At 42.2% G+C, this 24,914-nt stretch overlaps 1 protein-coding gene across 7 annotated transcripts in view; it reads right to left on the bottom strand.

Moving 5' to 3' along the window:
- LOC137378257 (nuclear receptor coactivator 3-like) overlaps positions 1-24,914 on the bottom strand; it is a 295,743-nt gene that overhangs the window by 124,164 nt on the left and 146,665 nt on the right. The gene's annotated exons all lie outside the window — the stretch shown is intronic.

Genomic DNA, 24,914 nt, shown 5'->3' with positions numbered 1-24,914 from the left:
TCAAATGGTCTCTAAAGGGTCTGTTGTGAATAACAATGCACAGAAACCATTTTACACCCATGTTCCTCCCCTTCCTTGTTACCACCACCACTGCTCCCCGTCGACACCCCTAACCTACCACAACGTTTAATTCAGCAAAACTAAAAGATACATCTTGTGTTTTTATTCATGATTATTAATGAAAGATCTATACAATGCTGCTCTCCAGTTCATTCTGTTTTTACTGTGCTAGTGGACAAAGGTCTAGGCTCATGCAAACATTTGACTTTGTAAAATCAGACTTGGTAGCATCTAGATGCATATAGTATTCTGTCTCCTTTGGGAATCATTAAAGCAAATTTTAATTATTTCCATCATAACCCATGTTTTTTTTAATCATGCATAAGATGTGGGCATCAATGGCAGGGAGGCCAGCATCAAATGCCCATTCCTAATTGCCCTAGAGAAGGTGGTGGTGAGCTGCCTTCTTGACAAATGAATGGCTTGCTAGGTCATTTTAGAGGGCAGTTAAAAGTTAACTACATTGTGGAGGGTCTGGAGTCACATGATTGCAGCCACCAGGTAGGATAGAAGATTTCCTTCCCTAAAGCAAGTTAGTGAACAAGTTGCAGCTGGTGGGGCTCACCATCACATGGTAGACTGCCAGGCAAAGCCAGGCAGCCTACCAGCGGACTCGGAGGATGAGGGGGGCTCCTTTTTGGGCCCTCTATGGCTCAGGGGCCCGCCAGAAGCAATGGCTGCCAGAAGCAACAGCAGCACCTGCTCTCCGCGATTCCCCCCAACAACCTCACTGGGGCCTGCCTGACTAGGCCTGGCATGCCCACTTAGCTGACCTTGACGGCGCACGATCAATGCACCCTTAGGCTCCAGGTGCAGTCCCAGCAGTGGCCAATGCTAGCGGTGGCACTGCTAAGGCTGCTGTGTGCCACTTAATTGGCTGCCACCGGCAAAATGCAGCCCCAGGTCCCACTGATGTCCTGCTGCTGAGGCCGAAGGTGGGGCTCCTGCTGCCTACATAAAATCCAGTCCATGTTCACCATTCAACAGCATTAAGAGTTGGAACCAAGTTGATAGGCTGATTCCTGATCAACAATAATGCCAAGCGACATTTTCTCTCAAGCAGGATCTTGTTTGTGATTGTATTACACCAACCCAACCCCACCCCTGCCACCATCACATTCTCCATGAAATACTTAATGTGCATTGAAAGTAAAAATTAAAACTTTAAAATTGCTGCCCATTTGACCATCGTCTCATTCTAATTATCAATGTTTTTCTCCCTCCACATCATGGTCACCTCAATCTTCCTTTTTCATTTATGCTTAGGGTGTCAGCAATGCTGGTAAGGCCACATTTATTGCTTCATCCTTTGCTACTGAGAAAATGGTGGGCCTTCTCCATGAATTACTGCTGCCCTTATGGTGACAGGGCTAAGATACTGACCCAGTGATGAACGAGGAATATATTTCCAAATCAAGGAGGTGCCTGACTTGGAAGGAAACTTGAAAGTGATGGTGGTCCCATGACATAGCTACTCTTGTCCTTCTTGATGACAGGGATCACAGGAGAAAGAGGTGTTGTTGAAGTAACCTTGAGTTGTTGCAATGCATTCCATAGCCTGAACATACCACACCAATGAAATTTGTGAATAGAGTCCAATGGAAGAGCTTGCAACTGTATAAATTGCTCTATCAATCATCCAAAGTGCTCAGTCCTGGATCATAGGAAGTAAGAGGAGTAGGCCATTCGGCCCGTCGATCCTGCTCCACCATTCAAACAGATCAAGGCTGATAACCTACCTCCACGCCATTTCCCCCCGCTATCCCCATATCCCTTGACGTTGTCATCTAGCTTCTTGAGTGTTGTTGTGGCTGTACCCATGAAGGCGAGTCATGCTTCATCTTACTTTTCAGTTGAATCTTGTAGATGGAATCATGATGTTGGAAACACCTTGATGGGTCAGGAGGTGCGATATTCAAAATGCACTCAGTGTTGGCCCTAGTGTTGTAGCTAGGGTGTTAATGATGGCAAGTCCAGTTAAGTTCCTGGTCAATAGTAACCTTAAGCATATTGATGCTGGAGGTCAGGTGAGAAGATTGGGCACTTAGGCGACACGAATGTAGATGGAATCATGATGTTGGAACCGTGTCACGTGTCAGCCCAAACTTCATTATTGGACAAGTTATGAATTGAGATGAACAATGTGACATTATTAGTGAACAGCCCTGCTCAAAATTATGATGGAGAGGCCATTGATAAAGCAACTGAAGATAGGCAAAAATGTTACCCTTCTTCAGCAATGGAGGTTGCAATAAAAATACTCACGACTTGCCTGAATGGGTAAAGATTAACAACATTTGAGATGCTGGACAACATCCAGGTCAGAGCAGGATGATTGCCAGAACAATTTATATATGAACGCCATCCATCTGAGGGTTTCCTTTTAACCCTCACTAACCTCAGGTTTGCTCAGGCATCTCTCCTCTGACATTCAGTTCTTTCATGTCTGAATCAAGGCTGTGATGAGATCTGGTACTGAGTGATTCTAGTGGAAACTGAACTGGACAGGTAATTGGTGAAATAAAAACATTAAATGCTGGAAAAATTTAGATCAGGTAGCACCTGTGAAGAGAGAAACAGTTAACATTTCAGGGTGTTGACCATTCGTCAGAACTTGACACTTAAATCTTAGACAGTGGTTGGGACTTCAGGGGGGAGGCAGAGTAAGATTGTCTATTCAAGAGTTGCAAACATTTCAGCTTTGTTCCCTGCTTGAGCATGATGTTCACCGAACAAATCAGAGGAAAAAGCACCAGAGCAAATTCAAAGAAAATCAGATTTTATTTTGAATGTCAGGAAACTCCCCAAAAAACAGGCAAGAGGTCAACAAGGCCTCAACAAGTAAAGCAAGATGACAAACTGCACCTACAGTGCAGTTATACCACTACCTATATACCACTACAATGACAATACCAAAAAGTAACGCAAGCTTCCATTATCAAGCTTTTACACAACAAAATACAATTTTAGACGATACACTGCAAAATGTTGACTGTTAAAATGAATAAAATTAACACTTAATGCATATCGCCAACATTATGAAGCACAAGTGTTTCTCAAATCAGACAGCAATATGAAATAGTTGTTGCCAAAATGTATTGTTGCAGTACGTGCCATAAATGATGTATTGTGAGCATTCTGTGCAGTGTATCTATTTTGTTAATAACACAGCTGCAGTCATTAACAAGGCTCCTCAACCTGTGTCCTGACATTAAGGTACAATAAGCAAACTTGATTTTTTGTATTTAAAAATGTGGGAAGTTTTGGGAGGTTTTTTTGCCTCAACTTCAGGATGAAGTCAGCTTTTAAGGATTCATCAACCAAAAAAACGATAGGTGGAAGTCATGAAAAACTATATAGGAACAGGCACAAACTCATATGCACCATATAGTTCAGACATTTCCTATATGCAGTAAGAAATGGTAGCGAGTTTGAGGAAAAGAAAATTTCACAAACATTTGAGAACCTTAGTAAACCATTATATAATGTGGGGACTTTTCAAATTGATCCTGATATTAAGATACTGCATATTTAAAGTGAATAATCCCTGAAGTAAAAGTTAAAGATGTAATTCCTCACTAAAATTGAAGAACTGATCAAGTACATTTAATTGTTTTAGCAGCCCTCCCACCTCTCTGCCAAAACCTCATGAATAAGCACAAATGGAACCTCAGGTCTGATGAAAAATTAACCATTTGGATTTTTTTTAAATGAAACATTAAAGATTTTTCTACCTTTCTGCATTAATTGGGAAATCACAAAATTCGACTGTACGTCTTGATACTTCCCTCAAAGGGTCAGGGCATTATTTCTGTGAAAGAATTATCTAGTGCTCTGATCAGTTGAGAGAAATTACTAAATGAAAAAAAGCCTCAAAAGGAAGCAAAAGAACAGAAAATGACAGAAACTCTTAACTGTTACTAGAACCACTACTTCCTTTGCGCATCTGGGAAGTTGCCTTCATTACTGGTATGCAGTTCCATTACACTGTTGTATGACCCACACGTGATCTAATCTACTCTTTAATGCATTTCCCAGTATTCCCAAAATTACCCCATTGTATACTAATGCATTTTTATGTTTTAGCAACCTACAATTGTAACTGGAGTGGGGTGTACTTATAAATAAATATAATTTACAGTAATTGATTTCTAACAATGCCACATAAAAAGTACTATTCCTACTTCTCCAAGAGAAGTGTATACACACTCCTTCTCAGGCAGTCCCTCGGGAACGAGGATGACTTTCTTCCACTCCAGGTTTGTGGGTCCTTAGGTGACTGAATAATCCAATTCCGATATTCTAGGTCCCAAAGTTCATTTTGAGGGAGTGGAAGATGCCTGTGTGTGGGTTCTTTTAATGTGGGGTGGCCGTTGCACACCGACTACCACATGGTCCAAGCAAAGAAAGGTCTTTGTCCAGTGGCAGGGATGACTAAGACAATTGGAGACCGGGCTCCGCTACACAGACGGGATGTATATATACACACACACAGTAATGTAGAGACTACAGAATGTGATGATACAGAAATGTTGATCCCCGTTAATGTAAATCACCAATCTGATAAATGCAACAGTAACAACTGCAATAAAATCTAAACTTTGTTTTTGTAAGGATGCATTCATGTTGTCATCAATGCAACTCAAAGCAAATCACTTGCAAGTTTTCTTTTAGTTTAGAAGCCAGATTTACCCTCACACCTTCAAAACCTCATCTTTGCTCGTGGGCATGCCTCTGGAGGCAATGTCATAACATCAGGACACACATGCACCAAACAGTTCAATTAATTATTTTGGTTGAAAATTGTTAATTGCTTGTCCTTCTGGGGATAAAGAAAGAATCCCTTACTGCCCAAGTAATTTTTTTTTTCCCTTGTTGGCCCTTCTGAAATTGGCCTGTTGGGACCTGAACTGGAAGAGACTATTTATATTACAGCCTGAGATTTGCAGTTCAGGTCTGAAACCAGCAGGTGTTGGGGTGGAAACTCTAAGTTTGCATATCAATTGATTCTACCAGCTAACTTATTTACACACCAGTCTTCAGTGACAAGAGGATGTTTGTGTGAATGCAGCTTAAAATTGTTCAAAGCCATGACATTTAGCCTGTACAAATTGGAGTTGGCACATGGAAGGCAGAATAGGAGTTAAACAGGCCTGTTTGGGGTTGAATTGTCTGAGATGACATAGAATCAGAACGGTTACAGCACAGAAGGCGGCCAATCGGCCCATTGTATCCATGCATGCTCTCTGCAAAAGCAACTCAGCTAATCCCACTCCCCAGCCTTTTCCCCCATCGCCTTGCAATTTTTTTTCTCTTCAGGTAATATCCAATTCCCTTTTGAAAGCCACAATTGAATCTGCCTCCACCACACTCACATACCTGGAAGATGAAGATCGGAACAGAATCAACACACGACAGCAGTTTTGGTACCGCAATACATGAGCTAGGCAGTTGCACAGTTCTCCATGGGCATTAGTAAGTGAGGTACATACCTGCAGGGAGATAGTGTACACTCCATATTTGGCAAACAGACTCATAGGAACAGGAGTAGAACCTGCCTTCATTCAATTAAACCATGGCTGAAGAACTTTCCCTGTGAACATCTTCGTAGCATAGTTTTGAAACTTTCAAGCAATGCAATGGATGTCCAAGTATGCCAGACACTGGGCTTCCCAGAACAAACAGAAAATGGAAATTTGCGAAATGTACTTCACCTGCAATTGCAGATCTGACCCACAACATGCAAGCATACAACCCTCAGAAAATTGATCATTTTGTATCAATTTTCATTTTTCCTCTTATTCCAGCATAGCAGAGTGCAGCTGTTTTTTTTTAAAATTAGAACTGCAGCAGTTACAGAACAGAAATTAAATCGCATTTAATGATTGAAATCTAAATATTGGAAAATGTTTGTTAAAAATTCAGCATTCTAATCTTGTAACCATAACCTATTGTTATGTCTGAAATGGAGTACACTCAAAATTAAGTTCCAAGAAACTTTAAACTTCAGACTGGTTTTCTTCAAACCCATTTTCAGATTTGTTTGCCCTACTTCCATGGGAATAGGAATGTGACATTATTTCTATCGGGGTACTCATCAGAGATTGCCCCAACAATGCAATGAAAGAAAAACACATACAGAACATGAGCATGAAGAGTAAGGGAGATGCCTAATACAAGCGGCACAGAAGGAGGAGAAGGGATCCTACAATGTTCTAGGAGTGCTTTGTGGATCAGTCTGACAAGCAAAGAGACAGTATTGGATCCAGTACTGGGAAAGGAAGCAAAGCAAATAGATAACACAAGGGTAACAAAACATCTAAAAGGAAAAAGTGGTAAAAGATACAGGTACCTGACTGGAAAAAGTCAATCTCAATTGAGATTTTAAAAAAAGGGAGCAAGTCCAGATAAACTGGAAAGAAAAAAATGGTCAAATAAAATAATGCACAGTGGCAAATATTCAAACAGATGACAAAGATGATGAACTTCATCCTAGGGTCTTAAAAGAAGTGGCTAGTGAGATAGTTGATGCGTTGGTTTTAATTTTCCAAAATTCCCTAAATTTGGGGAAGGTTCCATTCAATTGGAAAATAGCAAATGTAACTCCTTTATTCAAAAAGTGAGGGAGACGGAAAGCAGGAAACTACAGGCCAGTTACCTTAACATCGGCTGGAGGGAAAATGTTAGAAGCTATTAAAGACGTTGTAGCAGGGCATTTAGAAAAATTCAAGGTAATCAGGCAGAGTCAACATGGTTTTGTGAAAGGGAAATCATGTTTAACCAATTTATTGGAGTTCTCTGAAGTAACATGTGCTGTGGATAAAGGGAAACTGGTGGATGTATTGTACTTAGATTTCCAGAAGGCATTTGATAAAGTGCCACATCAAAGGTTACTGCAGAAAATAAAAGCTCATGCTGTCGGGGGTGACATATTGGCATGGATAGACGATTGGTTAGCCAACAGGAAACCAAAAGTAGGAATAAATGGGTAATTTTCTGGTTGGCAAAATGTAACGAGTGGTGTGCCACAGGGATGAGTACTGGGGCTTCAACATTTTACAATTTATATAAATGACTTAGATGAAGGAGCCAAAGGTAAATATACTGATGACACAAAGATAGGTAGGAAAGTAACTTGTGAAGAGGACATAAGGGAATTATAGAGGGATATAGATAGTTTAAGTGAGTGAACAAAGATCTGGCAAATGGAGTATAATGTGGAAAAATGTGAAATTGTCCATCTTGGCAGGAACAATAAAAAAAGCAAAAAATATCTAAATGATTGCAGAGCTCCGAGATGCAGAGGGATCTGGGTGTCCTTGCACAAGAATCAGAAAAGGTTAGTATGCAAAGCACAGCAAGTAATTAGGAAAGCTAATAGAATGTTATTGTTTAATGCGAAGGGAATTGAATGCAAAAGTAGGGAGGTTATGTTTCAGATATACATGGCATTGGTGAGACCACATCTGGAGTATTGGTCTCCTTATCTCAGGAAGGATGTAAACGCGTTGGAAGCAGTTCAGAGAAGGTTTACTAGACTAATACCTGGAATGGGCGGGTTGCCTTATGAGGAAAGGCTTGTATCCGCTGGAGTTTAGAAGAGTAAGAAGCAACTTGACTGAAACACAAGATCCTGATGGGTCTTGACAGGGTGGATGTTCCCTCTTGTGGGAGAATCTAGACCTAGGGGTCACTGCTTAAAAATAAAGGGTCGCCCATTTAAGACAGAGATGAGGAGAAACTTTTTCTCTGAGGGTCGTGAGTCTTGGAAACTCTATTCCTCAAAAGATGGTGGAAGCAGAGTCTTTGAATATTTTTTAAGGCAGAGGTAGATAGATTTTTGATAAGCAAGGGGGTGAAAGGTTATCAGGGGTAGGCGGGAATGTGGAGTTGAGGTTACAATCAGATTAGCCATAATCTTGTTGTATGATGGAGGAGGCTGGAGGGGCCGAGTGGCCTGCTCCTGATATGTATGTTCGTTGACTCCAAACAATACAACAAAAATGTTGTAGGAAGTTAGCGCCTCGATAAATTCCTTCTCACACCAAATCTTTCAAACAGCCATAAATATAGAAGTTATGCAAGAGAATTGAAGTGTTCCAATACAAGTCTCTGTTCAAAATGGGAGAAAGGGATAAACAAGTCAATTATGGACTAGCCAGCCTAACATTGCTAGTGAATAAGCTTCCAGGAGATATGATAAAATACTTAGAAAGACTTGGGTTAAAGAAGGACAGCCTTAATTTGTAAAAGACAAATTGCATTTGACAATTTGAACAGTCCCTTAAAGAGGTAACAAAGTGTACTAATAAAGGAAATACAGTGCATGTTGTTATATGCTTTTCAGAAAGTGATTGCTAGAAAACAAAGAACAGTCGTTAATGGATGGTCAATACAAGCAGCACTGTCCTCCAGGAGTCAGTGCTGGAATCACTGCTTTCCTTGATATATAGTATACAGCACTATATCAAAATGTATAGATGGCACAAAAACAGGGAGCATGTTTAACTGGGAAGCTAACAAGGCAATTTCAGGAAGACATAACCTAGTTAGTAGACTGGACAAATAAACAGGAGATAGAATTTTCATGCATTTGGGGAGGAAGAATAGGAGAATTACATTTACAATAAGTGGAAAACTTTTTTTTTTAAAGCAGGGCTGAGGCACAATTTTTTTTTTTGAAAGTGGGAAGACAAATTCAAAAAGCTGTTTCAAAGAAAAGTATTTGGGATCCCAGGTTTTACAAATAGGGATTCTGAGCATAAAAGTAAAAAAGTCATGCTAAACCAATACAAATCATCAGTTTGGCCACAGTGTATTGTGTGAAGTTTTGGGCACCTTACTTTGGGGGGAAGGATGTCAAGATAATGGATAGGATGCAGTAAAGGCCTGCTCAGGTCACGAAAACAAAAACCCGACCCGCACCCGACGGAACCACATCAGACCCGAGCCTGACCCAGCCCTCTTCCCTCCATTTTTTTCCCACGCCCGACCCAACCACCGGAATGTTCCCTTTACTTACCTTGCGACTTCCAATCTGCAGGAAGCTGCAGCATGAGCGTGGTGACGTCATAGAGACGCTTACTGCGCAGACTCAGAGATTCCCTCTTTGATGTCCCAGACTCCCAGCTCAGGAAGGTTTTTTTTTATTTTTAACCCTTCTTGCTGTGTGTGTCCGACCCGGACCCGGCCCTACCCAAGCCTGAAAGCCGGACCCGGAAGAGCGACCCAACCCAAACCCGACACGTTGTCGGGTTCGGGTTGGGTAGCAGGCCTTTAGGGTGCAGAAGAGATTCATTGGATAATACCAGGGGGGGGAGAGGCTTTAATTCTGAGCAGACTAGATGAAAGTCAAAAGGAAATCTGATGACATGTTGAAAATTATGATGGAAAACTACTTCAACTGGATGGGGAGTTTGATGCTTAGATGAAGGGCAAATGCAGTTACTGGACCAGTCAATGGACTGGAGCAGTGGTTCAGCAGACTGAGCAGCTGGGAAAGGGGTTTGATTCAGGAGCTGATTCTGATTTCTAACAGGAGGTAAAAAAGGTTGATTTAGTCAATGTGAAGCTGAAAATCAACCTTTCATCTAACCTATGGTTAGTATTAGCAGCTTCCCACTTGCTCAGGGTACATCCTGGAGGTCAGGTACACAGGACTGCTTAGGAACATTTCCCCTGAAGCATATCGAGATGCTTGAGTCTTCCTGTTCCATCTTCTTCCATAAAATAGAACTTTTCACAGCTGTTCCTGAAGTGAAAAGGATCAGGAATACCGTTGAGAAATAGGGTTACCTCAAACATCCAAATGCTCTGAAACATATCAGCGGTCAGAACAATAACCCATGAGTGAGTATGGCACAGCCGTTGTCCAACCATTAGCTTGACTCAGCTGGTAGATTGTTTATCTTCTGGTCAAAAGTCTGCGATTTCAAGCCTCACATCATGGCTTGAGCACATTCAGGGCTGATACTTTTTTTTTTATTCGTTCGGAGGGTGTGGTCGACACTGACTAATCCAGCATTTATTGCCCATCATTAATTACCTTGGAGAAGGTGGTGGAGAGCTGCCTTCTTGAACCGAAGCAGTCCAATGCAGTACTCAGGAAATGTTGCTTATTGGCAATGCCAACTTTCAGGTGAGACATTAAATCAACAACCCAACTGCCTCTTCCAGTGTGCTGACCAACATTTATCACTAAGGCAATACCATCTTAAGATCGATTATCATTCATCTCATGCTGTTTGAGACACTGCAGATGCAGAATGTGTGAAATTGCCTTATACAGTAAGTGTCTGGTCATCGCACTTCAATAAGTACTTCATTGTGTGAATTGCTTTGACATGTGTTGCTGTATATTTATGTAGGTATGACAGGACTCAGATGCAAAATTAGTGGAACCAAATCACAACACACATAAGTTTTACTGGCTAACCTCATAGGATACTGCCAGGTCAATTCATTAAGATAATGAAGGATAATGAAAGATAATGTGGCACAGTGGCGCAGAGGTTAGCACCGCAGTCTCACAGCTCCAGCGACCTGGGTTCAGTTCTGGGTACTGCCTGTGCGGAGTTTTCAAGTTCTCCCTGTGTCTGCGTGGGTTTCCACCGGGTGCTCCAGTTTCCTCCCACAGCCAAAGACGTGCAGTTTGATAGGTAAATTGGTCATTGTAAATTGTCCTTAGTGTAGGTAGGTGGTAGGAGAATGGTGGGGATGTGGTAGGGAATATGGGATTAATGTAGGATTAGTCTAAATGGGCGGGCAGCCATAAAGGCGGGGCTAAAGTGTGGCGAGTCGAAGAGACTTAGCAGTTGGCAGGAAAAAAGACAGAAGCGCAAGGGGAGAGCCAACTGTGTAACAGCCCTGACAACCAATTTTTTCTGCAGCACCTGTGGAAGAGTCTGTCACTCTAGCATTGGCCTTTATAGCCACTCCAGGCGCTGCTCCACAAACCACTGACTACCTCCAGGCGCTTACCCATTGTCTCCCGAGACAAGGAGGCCAAAGAAGTCTAAATGGGTGGTTGTTGGTCAGCACAGACTTGGTGGGCCAAAGGGCCTGTTTCAGTGGTGTATCACTAAAACTAAAAACACAAAGCTTCATGGGAGGATTATGCTTTGTGCAGGGAGCGTGCCTAATGTGTGAGCAGGGGGAAGAGGAGAGAGAAAGAAAGGGGGGGGGGGGGGGGGAAGAAAATCTTGAGACGACAATCCTTAATGGCTTTCAGTTGAATTTTACAGAATTTAAAGGCAAGTGGCTGCATAAGAATGCGGGAGGGAAGCAAAGTATATAGCAATAAACAAGGCAAATCCATAGGAGGATTATAATGAATCTGTGGGCAGTGATGAAACAATGCAACACTACACCTCCATGTTATGGCTGGTAAAGCAGAAAATCTTCTGCATCAAGTGAACGCAAGAAAGTTGCCCTGTTGCACTCCAGAGCACCCTACCTAGAAGACTGTGGTGGATTACTTGTTACACACTAAGCTATTGCAGCTGCAGAAGACTGCACACTTTAGGAATCTGCCAAAGGCTACCCAACAATTCCACCCATCAGGTTGGAAGTGCTACAAAGTATCACCTGTCAATCTATTCCACATTCACTCCCTGCCCTCAATCACGCATACCCCTTTCAGTGCATCTAATACATCTGGCACATCAGCAGGACATGCATTTAAGCTGCAACTTACAACTGAAAGTCTTGCTACACTTTGAAGGTTTCATACGTAATTTCACCGTAAAGCAACTTGGCTGCTTGATGCAGTCACTTATTGACACCCAGGACAACCTAAAAAAGGTGAGTCACTGTGTACGGACTCCTGCAACTTACAGCAATTGAGGATTATTTATTTGCTTATAAACAAGACTTGAAACAGCTCAGTAGCTAAAGGCTCGATTACCTTGAAGGAGTATATCTTAGCATAACAGAATGAGGGAATAGTGAAAAGGGGAAGGAGAAGGCCTTACCCAAGTCCAGGACCATAGCCCTTTTGCTCTTAATTCTTGTTCCCTTTCTCAGACCCACACAGATTTACACACAACCATCACACATAATACCTTGCAATGAAAGTTTTGTTTGAAAGTGTGTCTTAGAGTCAGCATTCTAACTTCTGTTTCTTTTCTGTCACTGTAGGCCAGGAAGAGCAACTGGCCAGCCCCAGCACAGCTACACACATCCCAGAGGATGCAATTAGTGATGTTAAGCGGTAGCACAAGGCGAGCCAAAATGTACGAGAAACTGCTGGCCACTATCAATGGCCTCACTGTATTTTCTGGATGGCCGTGTCAAGTTCCTGTTGCTCTTCAATGGGTAAGGAGATCAAAAAGTTGATGATGCTGATTGATGCATCAGTCATTTGTTTGATAGCTGAGTAACCACAAAGTTACCTGATGCAGCAGTACCTGCCCAAGTTGAGCTGCAGGCATAAAGTTGATATAGCTTGCAGTCTGGTCACTGGCAGGTAGATGTGCCAAGATTTGTAGATATGGTCGATGGCATAACAAAAGGGCTGCCAGTATGGCTCAGATGCCATTAATTTCCCTAGCATGTGCTTTATAAATCTTGTCCAACTTTAACCATGAAATACTATATTTAGGTACATCCAAACCAACCCCCACCCCAATCATTTACTTTATCTCCACTTGCCAATCACCATGGGACTCTGCAAGTTGCACCTGAATATCGTATGGCTCCCTGAGCTCCCAAAGAACTCCTTTTGATACACTCTCATTTGTCATCTGTGTCTTCTCCACTGAAATCCTGCAAATGCTTCCCTCAATCTTCTTCACAGTGACTTCAAACAATAATACACTTTTTCCATGCCAATAATCATACCGTTGTGAATAAATAAAAATGTCCCCAAAAATACCTAATGTCAAAAAAAGTTGAAAAATGAAGATTTTTTAAAAAAGTAATTTAGATGTAAACTGTAAAACAAAGTCTGTTCACCTTTAAGAGTTCCAGTACACACAGAAGTTCCCTTAGACAACATCAGCACAGATGTCCAATGAAAACATTGATTAAAACATTTCAAGCATAGAAAATGCTATTATTGGATCACTATATTTAATGATTTCCTCGTAAATTGTCACTTTTTATTTCAAGTATTAATTGTTCAGTTCAGTGGAGAAAACAGTGACAAAAGCATTTTGAAAAATATTTTCAGCAATTTGATCAGTTCATTAAAAAAAAAAATCAATAGCTGTTGATGACTGTCCATTTTTGATTCATGCTTTGCTGGAACTTGATGATTAACTATTTTCATTGTGACTTGCCAATTGATATGTTCTTATCAGTTTACTGGTGATTAGCTACTGCTTTAGAATGTGAAATTTAGTCATCAAATGAAAGTGTGGCACAAATCTGCAAATGTAATGGAACAAAACGTGCACTGGACACAATTGCAGCATAGGTAGAGTGGGCAGAGCAAAGAAACAACTCGTTTCCTTGGGAAAATCGCTCACCAATTTCACAGAAAGCAAGTAAAAGGAGTCTAAGGCATAAAAAGGCAGCAGAAAAGAAAAGTCAAAACCACTTGATTTTTCTAACTCATCAGATCCTTTGTTTCTGGTACTGTTCCACTCAGTTGTACATTACACCATCCCATATGGCACTGAAACAGAAAGCTGCACACAAACACCAGTTTAGTTAAGAAAAATTGTAGGATTAACTCAGAACTCTCAAACATGCTATAATGCAATATCTGCTGAAAATTATATTAATTTTAATACAAAAGAGAAAAAAACAAATACCCTTAAGTAATTATACCTAAAACACTGGACAGACTGCAGCACATGGGATCAACTATTCCTACATTACAACAGCAGCTAGACTACAAAGGTACTTCATTGGCTGTAAAGTGCTTTGGAGAGTCCTGAGGTGCTCTGCAAATGCATGTTGTTTTTTTCTTTAACTCAAGAGTTTCCTCTAATTTCATTCTGTATGTATAAAACAAAAAAGCATGCTGCAGTTTCCAAGAAACTCAAGAGTGGGGACGACAACACCCTATTAGTGTATCCTCTCTAGCCTCAGGATTTATCCAGCACACAGGGATCATACACCTGGAAATTAGAAAAGGTTCGATATACAATTTATATCGGGCATAAGGGTAACAAATGAAACCCAAGCATCACAGGCTATATGCAAGTCTTATTCACATAGGTATAATTTTATGCTGTAAATTTTATCAACCCACTGTGCCTATGTTGATCCTAGTTCTTCAGCTGGAGCTGTCTGCTTTGATCCCATTGTGGAAACATTCTGTATTCAATATCCAAATACTTATTATTTAATTCATATCACAAGCTATATTATGAAATATTTAAAACTAGTATTTTTTCCTCCAAGGAGGGATGATTGAATATCAATTGCAATGCCCATGTTGAGGAAAGTGCATTTTATGCTTTCATGGAAAGATATACTTCACTAGCTCCTTGATTTATTACTACAATAAAATGTATTTGGGGCTTGTTAGTGCAGTGGCTGCCAAGATTGAAGTATTAAATAAGAAAAAAGTCCAAGTATCTGCACTTGGAACAATTATATAAATAAAGTGCAGAATGAAACACTATGGATGTGATATCTTGAAAAAGGGATACCATCTTCACAAAATCAACTTCAAAGGTCCCTGCCATAACCTTCAAATGCCTCCACAGCCTTGTCCGATCCCAAGTTGGTAACTTCCTTTAGCATCATGGTCCCATTCCGACCATACTCCTCTGACACTGGTTTATTCCTTATTCCCCGTCCTTTTCACTTGATCACTGCCTGATCCCCTCTGTTTTTTCAAAAGATAATTAGAGACATTTCTCTTCACTTCTTTTAGCCCTGCTCCAGAAATCCATTCTAGCTATTCTTCTCCCTGCCACTCTGTCCACTTATCCTTCTGGTGTGAGGAGCACTATATAAATGTAAGTTGTTCTTACAAACCACTTTTGATTATTATGCTATACAAACAAATTCGCAATAAAACAAAAATCAGTAAAATTTGTCTCTTCCACTACCACAAATATACATCCCAAATTCGTCTGGAATTTCATGCATGAATTTAGAACAAACAATACAGCACAGGAACAGGCCATTCGGCCCTCCAAGCCTGCGTCGATCTTGATGCCTGCCTGAACTAAAACCTTCTACACTTCCGGGGACCGTATCCCTCTATTCCCATATATTTAACCCATATATAAACTGCTCCCCTATTTTAGGATAGTTATTTTATTAAAGTAGTGAACCCAGAATGGCATATGTTCGTGATTAATATTATGAGTCCACTCTGCCAAAAGGGAAACCTATTTACCAGCAATACAGATCAGAAATTTCTGCATTAGTTTTAAATGGTTGGACAATGGTGGGCAATTTGTGCCTCCAAATGATGAGGTTCCATACTAACTAAATGGACTCAAAAAATCACCTCTTGTATGTGGAAAATGCAGTAATATATACACCATATTTTAAAGCAAAACAAAATATGCCATCACACAAATAACTCACTTTCATTAGATTTGTGAATTATTACATAAAGGAAATATTTTTCCGTCTCACTCTGCATAGGTCGAAGACAGAACAAAAGTAACAGCTAAACTACAGTTCCATACTCTTGAACTGGATTATACAATAGTTGGTACAACAGCCCACCATGGGTAGCCAGTATACATGGACCACGCACCCAGATATTCTGGCTATTCCTCAGTGAACTCATATTTAGTCATTCCCCACATTTCAGACGAGGAAGTTTCAGAGAATAAAATACAAAAATAGAATTTCAGTGTTTTACCATCACACAAATTACCACAAAATGAGAATTTATTCAATTCAGTGACACAACACAGTCTAAGAACCATAGCATCTCTAGTTTTGAATAGTTCTATTAGCAAGCTGAAAGAATTAGATATCAAAGTTTCAGTCTTTCACTGCAGTAAGGTACTTGATGAACATGTGCAGTTAAATGGTAGAAGTGATAAATGTAGCGAAATGAACCTTGCTAGTTTTAAGGATACACCTGAACAAAATTTAGTCAGAATCCCAACATGTCCATTCAGATTATTTCCTTAATGACATGTATAAATGGACTACTAGAAAGGTGAATCACAATTAGAGATCAAAAGGAGGTAACAGACCAAGAGAAGGTTTATGACAATGGTACACAGAGAACAGCTTGGGCCCCAATTACAAGTCACCTCCCCTTCACTTGTACATTTTCTGACACCTCTCATTCTCCACTTCAGGGCATGCGCAGCTGTGTGATGTTGACAAAGCTGCGATACAGTACAGGTTCCCCTTTTCCTGCTTTATAAAGCTTTTAAGAAGCTGGTCTAGCCCAGCTATGACAAAGTGAAAGACTCATGACATAGGCCATTCAGCCCCATCTTAATTCATCCATCCAAAAAGATCCTCAAGTCACCCCCCATTACAATATTTAACTGGTTCTTAAATGATTCTCGAGTTTCCTCCCGTCATTCTACCTGGAAGCCCATTCCCTGGGCAGGGAAATTAACTTTTTAAACTTACTTGCCTGAGCCTCCCCTGGCACACAATCCGGCTCTCTGCAAATCAGGCCCGACTGGGAAGCTCCCCTGCTCAAGCCTCCAACAAAATTACAGTATTTAAGTAACAACCCCACTTTGTTCCTAGGGGTGTCCCACTCAGCTGCTCAAAAGAGCAAGTTAAGATCAGGAAGACAGTGGAATTAGAGGGGGATAAGTGATTACCTAATTCTAACTGCCCCACTGTCTGGTTTCCATCAGTAAAAATGGTAGTAGCATGTAACCTAGGCTGACACTTCAGTGCAGTACTGAGGGAGCACTGCGCTGCCTGAGGTACAGTCTTTCCGATGAGACGTTAAACCAAGGCTCCACCTGCTCTCTCAGGTAGATGCAAAAGATTCCATTGTACATTTCAAGAAGAGCAGGGGAATCCTCCCGATATCCTGGCCAATATTTATCCCTCATCCAACATCAATCCAAAGAGGAGATTGTGGTCGTTTATCTCGTTTCTGCCAACTGGCTGCCATGTTTTTCACCATTACAACAGTGACAACACTTCAGAAAGTACTTCATTGGCTGAGAAGCGCTTTGGGATATCCTGAGGTTGTGAAGGGCACCATATAAACATACATTCTTTCTAAAATTCTTTCTTCATTATTCATAGATAATTCTGTCCAGATTTACAACATTTTTAAATACATTATATATCTGGAGTAAGTCGTAGGTAACAGGAAAACAACCACAGTTTAATCATTCCAAAAATGGTTCTCTATAGTAATGCCTTTGCTTTGCTTTATTGGATCACATTGCTAGTACAGTCACAAGGGAACAAAGTTACAGCAAATTATTTTGAATTCAGCGTCACCCATGGCGGTTTGAGGGCAGAGAACAAAACTTAAAACATTTCCTGTTTTTCCTTGAGGTCTTCACATTTGCATTTTTAAAACCACCCACTCTAAAAAGCACAAACACTAAAACAGAACTCAGCTTTGTACAGACTTGTTCTCAGTTACTGAATACCATAGGCACTTAATTTGAAATCGGAGTATTGCTTTTTAGATGATTTCAGTGAGTGAGAGAGAAGATTGCAGCCAATATTCAAACATTTAAGATGGTACTGTAAGCTAAAAAAAAAGGGCCCGATATCCAAAATATCAGCATGATACATTTGCTTTTGGCTGCAGTTTTTAAATATGTTGAGCACTAGTACGGTGGTTGGCATCCTTCCATCTACAAAAGATGGACATGCAGCAAACCATCCATTTAGGTGGGGTGTCTTTTCTTGCTGCACCTTTGCTGATGGCTGTGAAGGCCAATCCTGGAGAGATAGGTTCTGCCACAAGTGCTGCACGTGAAGCTGAGAGTTGCTGTTTTTGATGTTGACGCCTGCTGCCAAGCTGCTGTAGAAATTGGTCATAGTGGTAGTGCACACCAGTCCACAGGATGTGTTGCCATTTCCCTCTTTCGCCAGCTAGTGACCCAAGTGCGATAGTCAACATTTAGGGCCTTCATGTCATGCTTGCAAACATCCTTGAAGCGGAGCTTTAGGCACCCCACTGGTCATCTGGTCCCGGCTCCCTCACCATAGAAAAGGTGCTGCGGTATGCAACTGTCTTCCATTCTGCGGACGTGTCCGATCCCCCAAAACCACATCTGTTTAATTAGTGCCAACACACTTGGAAGCTCTGCCTCTGAGAGGACTGTCACATTTGAGAGATTTTGTCTAGTCAGGATATACCCATAATGCGCCATTGACAGCAAAGATGGAAATTATTCAGCTTCTTTTCCTGGTAGCTGTTAGTCGCCCATGTTTCACAGCCATACAGCAAGGTGCTGAGAACACAGGCCTTATAAACCATCAGCTTGGTCCTAAGGGTCAACTTGATGTTATTCCATGTGCGTGTGGCAAGTCAGCCAAAAGGTAGTAGCTGCTTTCCCTATGCGTGTATCAGGCTCTGCAAAATAATTGCAGTGTGGTGGCGTTTAGTGTGATCAGGGTTGACAATACAACACCTTGTCCCATGACCACTGTTTTCTTGATGCTTACAGTCAAGGAGAACAAGTTACGGGCACTCGGGAGACAGTCCATGAGTCTTTGTAGCTGAGTTTCTGTGTGAGCGATTAGCACAGCATCATCAGCGTAGAGGAGTTCTCCGATTAGGACGTGATGTGTTTTTGTCTTTGCTTTCAGCCTTGATAGACTGCAGCTTGCCATCAGACCTAGTGTGCAAGCAGACTCCTTCCATATCTGCAGGGAAGGCGAAGGTCAGGAGCATGGATAAGATGATGTCAAACAGAGTGGGGGCTAGAACATAATCCTATATCACTTCAATCTTCACTCCGAAACTATTGGAAGTGGAGCCATCAAACTGCACAGTGCAGTGCATGGAGGAGATGTGACTGAGCCGCTTTGGTGGACAGCCATTTTTTTCCAAAATCTTGTACAGCCCTCTGTTGATGGTGTTGAATGCCTTAGCGAGATCTACAAAAATAAGGTAAAGGGGTACACTCTGTCCCCTACACTTCTCTTGTAGCTGGCGTACGGACAAGATCATATCCACAGTAGATCTGCCGGCACGGAAATCTCACTGCGCTTCCGAGTGCACTCAGTCTGCAAGTAAGTATGACCCTAGCAAATGCCTTCCCCGTGACACTAAGGAGTGAAATGGCCCTGTAGTTGCTGCAGTCTCCTCTGTCGCCTTTGTTTTCGTATAGAGAGAGACGATTTCGGCATCACACATCTCCTGTGGAACAGAGCCTACTTTCCAGCAAATAAGGTCACAAAGGTGTGGTAATAGACGGGCTTTCCATGCTTGAGCAGTTCAGCAGAAATTCAGTCTTCCCCCGGTGCCCTTCTGTTCACTAGGCAGTCTACAGCCTTCTCGAGCTCCAGTGATGAGGACTCTTCAACAAACTCACCCATGACAGGAAGTTGCGGGAGAGCATCGAGCACAGACTGGGAGATGTTCAACTCACATGAGTACAGCTTACAGCAGTGTTCAGCCCAGCAGGACACCTGTTTACTTCTGTCGTTCAGTTTTTCTTTTATTCGTTCATGGGATGTGGGCGTCGCTGGTTAGGCCAGCATTTATTGCCCAGCCCATTTGCCCTTGAGAAACGGAGTGGCTTGCTAGGTCATTTCAGAAGGCATTTAAGAGTCAACCACATTGCTGTGGATCTGGAGTCACATGTAGGCCAGACCAGGTAAGGACGGCGGATTTCCTTCCCTAAAGGACATTAGTGAACCAGATGGGTTTTTACAATGATCGACAATGGTTTCATGGTCACCATGTTGCAACCGAGGTGGGAGAAATGCACTGTTGCTTCTCGTGCCACTTCTCCACAGGTCACAACATATATTTAAATGTTTACCCAGTTACCGAAACAGTCAATCACTTACTCTACTGTTACGATCAGGTGAGAAAGCGGTCTCGGGGTTCCTTCAGTCTTCACCTGGTCTTATTGCAAGAGAGTTTTGTTTTTAACACACTGTGTTGTGAGCTCCCCTATGGTGAATCCTTGTTCACCACTTTCCAATTATAAGGCAAAGAAATGAGCACAAACAGGCTTTCATAGGTTTAAAGAAAAGTGAAATTTATTCAAACTAAAACTCTAATTCAGTTAACGCCTACGGATACATGCCGTGCCCCAGCCTAGCATGCATACGTGTTACGCACATGCAAATAGAGACAGAAAAGAGAAGAAAAATAAAGTGAAAAAGTTTGAGGCAATCTCTGAAGAGGGTTTGTTAGTTACTGTGCTTCGAGCTCGCTGTAGTCCTTGCTCGTCATTGGGGCCCAGTATTATTCTTAAACCTTGTTCAATGTAGGAGACTTTTCTCTCTAGGGGGTTCTTATGTCTTCAATGAGTCTTGGAGCTCCGTGAGAGAGAGATGGAAGCAGACAGGAGAGGCTGCGGCAAGCCAGCCACGAGAGGTCTTTTCAGTTCAGGAGCAAACAGTTTTCCAAGTTCAAATTCTCTGTGGCAAGTTCAAAAACAACCTCCAACAGCCAGTCATGTGATTAAACTGGTCTGACAACGTCTGTTTGTGTATTCGGCCATATTAGCAGTCAACCTGGAATGAGAGCTCCTCCACCCGCAATGTCTGGTAATCAAAAGTCCATTGTGGATTGAATGCGTCAGGGCTTGGTCTTTTGCCCCTTTTAAGCACTGTCTGTAAATATGCAAATATCTTTTCAGTCAAGGGTCTGGTGCATTTTTTTTTTTAAACCAAGTTATTTCTTTACTCCAGTAACAGTTTAAAAAAAAAATCAATGTTCATGTGGCGAAATTAGTGCCTCTCATTCTTGGCAGGTGGGGGCCTGCATAACACTACTCTTTATCCCCGAATAAGATACACTAACCAGGTTTCTTCAATAAACAACAAAACGATCAGTGTATTATAAAACAAGACTTAACCAGTAACGAAGCAAAGCATCAACACACAGACTGACATATGAGAATTCCCTTTTTAAAATAACGCCCCCCACCCCACACACACAGGTCAACTGAAAAAGAGATTTTCTCTGCAGAGAACTTTTACCAAAAAAAAGGAACACTTTGGCCAAATATTTGTTAATTCTTGAAGAAAACAAAAAGATATGGAAGGATGTCAGTTGTCTTTTTTGGTCTGGCGTCAGGGTATATGGAGACAGATCACTGGGATCTTTTCTGGAACAGTTTGTTCTGGAGATGTCGAGAAGTAGTCTGGTAGGCTTTCCAGGAGAATTGTGGCATCAGGGGTTTCAGTTATCCACTCTGGATTTGCAGGTTTTTCCAGAGGTAGAGAAAGAGGAGCTGACAAACTGGATTTCTCCAGGTCTGAGGTGCAGGAAAGACGAACTGGGTGTTTCTCCCTTGGCAGGTTGATCTCCAACTGCTTTTCAACACAGTCCACACCCCAACTGAACCAAAACAATATCTCACAAGCGAAACCCCAAACAGCAAGTCAGAACCTCCTGACCACTATAAATCCCGACATGTCAATTCTCTGTAAACATCTCCCCCAAGTCACCAATGTTTCTCTTGATATTGAGCTCAAGGAATGTGACAGCCAATAAAGATTTGTTTTCAAACAAGACCTCTCAGTGACCCTTGTAAAAAAAAAAAACACACCCATGGAGTCTTTTCAGTGTTCCCAAATAAACCAATGTTCATGATTCTAAAATACGAATCCTCAAAAAAAAAAGAAGCACTTTCATCACAACCATTAGACTAGCTTTTTAATTCCAGATTTATTAACTGAATTCAAATTTCACCATCTGCTGTGGTAGATTCGAACCCATGTCCCCCAGCATTAGCCTGGTCCAGCGACACTACCGCTACGCCACCACCTCCCCTACTTCAACATCTGCCAACCTCAGGGAAGCAACTTTGGTGATGGTAGGGCCAAGCACCCTCTTCATTCCTTCGTACATAGCTCACTGATTTCCGTCGTCACATGCAGTTTGGATTTCTTGACACAAGCTGATCGAGTCTTTGTTTGCGCAGTCTTTTTTCTCCTTTGCACTACTGTCTTGGCTACTTTCAGATCATGCAGTGTCTTAGCTGTTGGGTTTATGTTGTGCATCATGTAGGCTTTGTTTTTTTGCAAAAAATTACATATCATCTCAGCTGAGTATGTCTCAAACCAGCCCTTGTTGCAGGTTCCGCCTTTACCAAATGATGCTTCTGCTGCTTCATAGATGATTGAGCTTTGTGACTTCCAAGCTTCATCAATGCAGTCATCGGTGCTTCCCATTAAGGCTTTGATGGGTAGCAAGCATTCTAGCGACAGTGCAGGGTGCCGGTATTTGGCATCATTGCTTATGCAAGGCAGGTTGATGCGTGGCGGGCCATCGTGTTTGGAGCTGTGGCACTTTCGGGGATGCACCGTCACTCTGCTGCTGATAAGAGTGTGGTTGTTGTCGCAATCAGCGCTATGGTGGGTGTGGGCGTGGGTGTGAAGAACACTGGGCAGATCACACCTCCTTGTGATGACTAGGTCTAGTTGGTGCCAATGACCAGACCTTGCATGATGCCTTGATACCTTATGGCAATGTCTGCCCTGGAAGGTGTTGGTGATGCAGAGTTCATTTAGGACACAAAGCTCAAGGCGGCGTTGTCTATTATCATTGATCTTGCCCGCCCCATGATCACCAAGGCACATTAGCCATGAATCACTGTCTGCCCCAACACATGCACTGAAGTCACCAAGGATGAATAGCTTCACGCCATTTGGGATGTTCCTCAGAATGTCACCTAGGGAGTCACAGAAATGCTCTTTATCCGAGATGCTGGCCTTCAGAGTTGGTGCGTAGGGGCATATGATGTTGACTGTGCCTCCCATTGGATGATAATCGCAGGGAGATGAGGCGCTCCGAGGTTGTTATTGGTGGCTCAATTGACTGTCAGCCAGTTGTTCACTGCTATTTTGAACACTCTTTCCATGCCAGTAGAATGTGTAACTAGCCTCTCAAATAGAGCCTGTGTCAGCTAATTGGGTTTCTTATAGAGCGTCGATGTCGATACCAAGCTTGAGTAGCTCAGGGTCAATCAGGGCTGTCTTGCATACACTTGCTGTGGAGTGTGGGTCGCTGTTCATTCTAAGACACATAGTCCTCACATTCCAGCTTCCAAGACAAAAGGTTCTTGGATTGCTGCGTAGTCTAAGCACAGTTTTAGGAGGTGCAGACTTGCCTAGCATCTGCACCCTCCTCTCGACCTCATAGGCTGATGTCCAGAGGAAAGACGAAAGCCTATCCCTCTGTGGCCTTTACAGTTGCAGGAGTTGCCGGACGTTGCCAATTTGAGGAAAACAGCAATTGCCTAATGGGACTCCACTCCAGATTTCATCAGGTTTACTCCCTTAGCCATTAGCTCTTGATGTTAATGTTGAAGGCACCAACTGGCAAGGCCCAAGATCGGCACAAAGGTAGGTGTGATCTTGTCCTCCAAGTGTGCAAAGGGAGCAGCTACAGGTCGCTGCTTCCCACCTCCAGGCTGTCACCTCCATCCTCCGAACCCTCCAGCTACTAGGCCCTCAGGTGGTCAGTCTGAGATGACTGTAGGTCGCTTAGGAGTGAACTGAGCACAGGCGAGTGATTTTCTGGTCAGGAATAGGCTGAAGCAGAAAAACCAGTACAACCAGCGACTAGTCACAGGCTCAGTAGGAGATTTCCTGTTAAGCACCAGTACAAGGGGTTTGAGAAAGATACTATCACAGAAACGTTTTATTTCTTAAAATAATTCAGTATCTGACAAGACCATGATTCTTACAGGTTTGTTTAAAATTTAAATCTAACAACACTTGAGTTACAGACTAAGTATAACAGACAAATGTGAGTAGCTTCCAGGTCACTTAATATAAAAAAGTAAATTAAAAACTATTAAGGGTGGCACTTTTAAGATATCCAAATTAGTTAACAGCTTTTCACAGACTTACAAATGTGAAAATATTTTTTGATGCAAGAACATTGATTCAGTTTTGACTGTGCTGCCTTATCCCTCCTTATCCTCCTTGGCATCTCTACACCCTTTGACATGATCGATCACATAATCCTCTAGATCACCTCTCCTCTGTAGTTCAGCTTGATGGGACTACTGAAGAGTAGTCTCACTCTTGCCTATCCAATCAGAACAGAAGCATCTCCATCAATGGCTTCTCTTCCCAACTCAGCACATTATCTCAAGAGCCAGCCTTGGCTCCTAATCTTCAACGAAATGCTACCTTTGAATCAACTTTTGCATGTGTGCTGATGACACCCAGCTCTAACACACCACCTCCTCCAACACCAGTCTGCTTGTCGAACATCCAGTCTTGGATTAGCTGCAATTTTTTTCCCAGCTAAACGCTAAGACGACAATGCTAATGTTCTCTCCGCCACAAATTCCACATCCTTACCACCAACTCCATCCAATGCACAACGCCTGTCCTGAGCAGAATTTGCAATATTATAAGGGCAGCACAGTGGCGCAGTGGTTAGCACCGCAGCCTCACAGCTCCAGGGACCCGGGTTCGATTCCGGGTACTGCCTGTGTGGAGTTTGCAAGTTCTCCCTGTGTCTGCGTGGGTTTTCTCCGGGTGCTCCGGTTTCCTCCCACAAGCCAAAAGAGACTTGCAGGTTGATAGGTAAATTGGCCATTATAAATTGTCACTAGTATAGGTAGGTGGTAGGGAAATATAGGGACAGGTGGGGATGTTTGGTAGGAATATGGGATTAGTGTAGGATTAGTATAAAATGGGTGGTTGATGTTCGGCACAGACTCGGTGGGCCGAAGGGCCTGTTTCAGTGCTGTATCTCTAATCTAATCTAATACTGTTCCATTCCCAGCTGAGCATCCGATCCTATATCCTCTCCACCACAAAGGCTGCCTACTTCCACCTCC

Source organism: Heterodontus francisci, chromosome 16 (genome assembly GCF_036365525.1).
Source record: "Heterodontus francisci isolate sHetFra1 chromosome 16, sHetFra1.hap1, whole genome shotgun sequence".
In the NCBI taxonomy this organism is placed as follows: Eukaryota; Metazoa; Chordata; class Chondrichthyes; order Heterodontiformes; family Heterodontidae; genus Heterodontus; species Heterodontus francisci.
The sequence above is the reverse complement of the archived record's forward strand: the minus strand, read 5'-3'. Positions and strand labels throughout refer to the sequence as shown.